The sequence below is a fragment of the Spinacia oleracea genome, chromosome 4 (assembly GCF_020520425.1).
Source record: "Spinacia oleracea cultivar Varoflay chromosome 4, BTI_SOV_V1, whole genome shotgun sequence".
Taxonomy (NCBI): domain Eukaryota; kingdom Viridiplantae; phylum Streptophyta; class Magnoliopsida; order Caryophyllales; family Amaranthaceae; genus Spinacia; species Spinacia oleracea.
The window spans coordinates 31,808,323-31,812,492 of record NC_079490.1 but is presented as its reverse complement, the minus strand read 5'-3'; the positions used below and the strand labels follow the sequence as shown (position 1 = coordinate 31,812,492).

The following is a 4,170-nucleotide window of genomic DNA, read 5'->3' as shown; positions in this document are numbered from 1 at the left end:
ATTAATAGTTAAATCATGAGCAAAGTCAAATAAATAATAACAATGTTATAAATTTGTGTAACATTTATTTTACACGTAAGTCGTATAATATTAATAAATGTATATTTTTGTTTAAACTTAATTCTGAAAAATCAAATCAGATCAGATCAGATCTGGAAAAATAAGTTTATATCAGATCAGGAGAAATAAGGTGAACGGGGCCTTATTTTACTTGATTAAAATATTTACCCTAACCCCACTTGTTTTATTATTTTATTTCATTCAACTATTCTTCCTTAATATCCGTACCCGGTCAAGTGTATCTCCTATTTAAATACGGAGGTAGTATCCTATAAGCCCGTAATACTTATACATACAACAAGGACATCGACATAAGATGATTAATTAATAGAGAACTTTGATCAGAAAAACACAAAATGCATTTTTATACATGCAGAAAATATAATGTGTTTTTTTGGTACATGTATCATGTTATGTACTACAGAGCAATGTTTTGGCCTAGTGGAAAGGATTACACCTTCCACCCAAAAGGTTGGGGGTTCAATCTCCATTAGGGGCACTTTGAGGGAGGGTTCCCCTTACCATTCCCCCACTCTCAAAGTGTCTAGTCTGCTAACCCAGGCGGGTTGACCCGTGCGGGGTTCCGACCCAATAGGGCACTTCATCTTACCTTCAAAAAAAAAAAATCATGTTATGTACTGTTTCCATGCAACATCATACTCCGTAGTTTCTATATCATTGAACATTTTTTCTCATTTTCATTGGAAAATGAGTTAAATATATATGAGCTCCGCCCGATCAATCTCCGTGATTGGCCAACAAAATATATCAACGGGGATTTTCGTAAATAAATTGTCAAAATATACAATCTACACATTTAAATATACAATCACTTTTTATAATAATTTTATTTTTATTTTTATTTTTTTAAAGTATCAAATAAACTGTATACTACAATTTTAGATTGTATATTTGTTCATTACAATTACAAGAATACCACTTGATATGCCAATCAAGGGGATTGTTTTGAAATTTCTCAAATATATATATGCAAACAAATTAAGTTTTACTTCGTTTTAAAGTCTAAGTCCGGGGCAAGAAGTTTCGATAAGCTAGGATTAGGGTTATCAAATACTTCTTCCGTTCCATAATTTTCTTCATGACTATTTTATATGATCAAAGTTAATTTTTTTTTTTTACCATAATTATTAATATAAATAATAGAAGAAATATTAACTTGTAGATCTCATGGATTTCTTTCCATGTAGATTTTCGTATAATGGAAAAGTGAGGAACATTATGCAACGGAGAGAGTACCTAAGTATAATTCAAACTTCAATACATTCAAACAGGTTCAGTGGATGGTATTGTCGAATAATTTTAGATCATTTAGATTAACTAAGGTTGGGTGAGGAGAATTCTTGGGAGAGTTATGCACTTGCCTTCTACATAGCGTCCCGTAAACCATGAGCTTACAAGATTTTTAAGATGCATTTGTAGGACAATTTCTTTAACTTTTTTTTTTTTGGCCTTTTAATATCTTGTTTTTAATTTAGGAAAAGATAGAAATTTATAAACCCACAACGATAACAAACAAGCCTCTAACAACTGTCATCTTAGAGGATATTCCTTTTATAATACCCCATATTTTTAAACTTGATTAATTATGCTAATTATTTTAATTAGCCTTTCTAATTAAGCTTTAATCTGATTAATGAATATTTTATTTTGAAAATTTTAAATGTCTTAATGATAAATATTATTTTCAGATTTTATGATTAATTAAGGAATTGTTTTAATTTTATTTAGATATTTGATTTTTTTCAGCAAAAAGGAGAATTAAAAATCTGAAAATTTCCTAATTATCAAAATGTCCCTATTTGAGTCAAAAGACCAATAAACACTCTCTGCTATTGTTTTTCACCGTGTCACCTCCTCCATGAGAGTCAACCATGATCTTTTGATGTGTCTTCACCATTTTTAATTCAACTTCTTGATTCATCAACCTACCTATAGAATTAAAGACCAAAGCTAGAGTAGCCTCTCTTAATCAGCAATTCTTATTCTCCAAATCTTCCATTTATCAACACAATTAAGCTGAGTTGTTGAATTCATAGAGCACAAAGGCCTCTATAAATAGTTGTCAGTTCATCCCCAAATGCAATACAATTCAGATTGACCTTTAATTTCTAAACCACCATTAAAACCCTCTTAAACAAGATAAATTTCTGGAAAATTACCAAAACCACCACATTAACCACCACTGCCGCCCCATTCTGCCGGAAACCACCGCAACTGTCACTGGCGTTGCTGCCGGCATACCGCTTCCATCCAGCTTCGCTCAGGTATCCGACCACCTTACTCTGGTGAAGCCAACTAGTAGCCGCCACCTTCTCTTTTCTCTTTTCTCTTTTCTCTTTTCCTTCGTGCGGCTCTTTGTTCCGTTGCTGGCGCTCCAAAAATGTCGGGAAGCAAGTTCCATTTGGAACTTTGTTTCTTTAAGCCCATTAACTAAGTGCTAAGAGTGGCCCAACTTCAATCTTTTTGGGTAGGCCTTTATTCAAGTTATATTGCCTAATCGAATTGGTTTACAAAGTTTAGTGTTTAATTAAAATTGTTTAAACCAATTTTACAAAGCTTTTGTGTTTAAATGAAGGTATAACTTTTATCCTTTTTGATTGATACCGTGTTTTAGTTTATAAAACCTAAGCATGAAACTAGTATACATATTCCCTTTCTTTCTTAAAAAAATAAAAATAAAAATAAATTATATAGTTCTTAATAAATATAAATATTTTCTATACATGTAATCATTATTATTAATTTTACTTATTAAGCTTGCTATATCTCTTCTAATATAAAAAGAAGAAAAATCGGACTCGGAGCTCAGGAAGGACGATAAATAAGGCAAGAGAAAAAGCATAGTCAATCACGAATAGAGGTAACGGCTATTGCTAGTACCCGCAAGTCCCTTTTAAATGAGATTATAAAATTACGAAGTTACATTTGATTTATTTAATCATTTTTATCGTGTTTTATGATTTGCGGGAAAGAAGCATGCTTTAAGTAAACTATTTCATATTTATGAGAACCATGAAACAATTATGTTTTATTGATCACCTGATCTCAAGAGTTATTTTACTTCAACTGAAGTAAAGAGGTTGAGAATTTTAAACTCATTAAAACATGATAAATAAAAGTGAAAGACCTAGTTTTGTTGGCAGTATCAGTTCACAGATTACAGTTCACAGTTTACAGTTTCGGTCATGCATGTACCCAGGGGCACAGGCCCACAGTTGAGCACAGGCTCTTATGGACACCGGTCCATCGTGGAAGACGTTCCACCAGTTTATACTTGCCAACAACTAGTATCTTAATAAAGAAAAGTTTACTAATAAACTAACATGATGTTTTATTAAATGTTTTATGATATTCTATTCTCCCTGTTTTAGTAACTAAAATGAGTTGAAATGATTTTTACGTTGCTAGAATAGTACGTTACTGAGTCTTCGGCTCACCGTTTTGTTTTATGTTTTAGGTGCCGACCGGGACGGCGGATGCGATTAGTGTCAAGGATTTCGTCTTATTAGGGCTCACCTAGTTTAAGCTTAATTTGTACTAAGTTCAAGTAAGAATTTTCTACTAAGTTATGTAAAGTCACTTTTGAATATTAATATAGAACATATTTATATTAGTTTAATAGCCTTGTAATTCCCAAGAGGGAGTTACGGCGGTAATGTCCCGACCGAATTAAGGTATTCCGCTGCTTAATTACTTGAGTTAGAGGTCGGGACGTTACACCTTTGGCACTTGTTCGAATCCTAGACGAGGATATTAGAGGGGTGGCACTCCCACGCCTTATTCCTCTTTAGTTAGTTTCTGCTTTTTCTTTGTTTGCTGTTAGCTTTGTTTTCCTTTCCTGTACTTTTTGCCTTCTTTATTCGAGTTTTCCAGTTCTTCTGCATTAAAAAAAAATAACAAACAAGCCTCTATTGTTAACATGCATATTGTTGTTTGCACTTTTGCAATCACTGAATAATACTCCCGAAAGTACGTACCTAATGGTACTCCCGCGTCAAAAACACAACTATTAAAGAGCTAAACGTGCGTGAATGAAACACATACTAAATCGAGTAATATAAGCATCAAAATAAATAATAACGTTTTTAG

The 4,170-nt window shown here is 32.6% G+C and overlaps 1 long non-coding RNA gene across 1 annotated transcript; it reads left to right on the top strand.

Annotated features, from left to right (window-relative positions):
* Window positions 1–2,083: 2,083 nt before the first annotated feature.
* On the top strand, window positions 2,084–3,694 carry LOC130459259 (uncharacterized). Its single transcript, XR_008918530.1, has 3 exons — window positions 2,084–2,345; window positions 2,866–2,941; window positions 3,539–3,694. It is a non-coding gene; the product is annotated as an uncharacterized lncRNA (long non-coding RNA).
* Window positions 3,695–4,170: the final 476 nt, after the last annotated feature.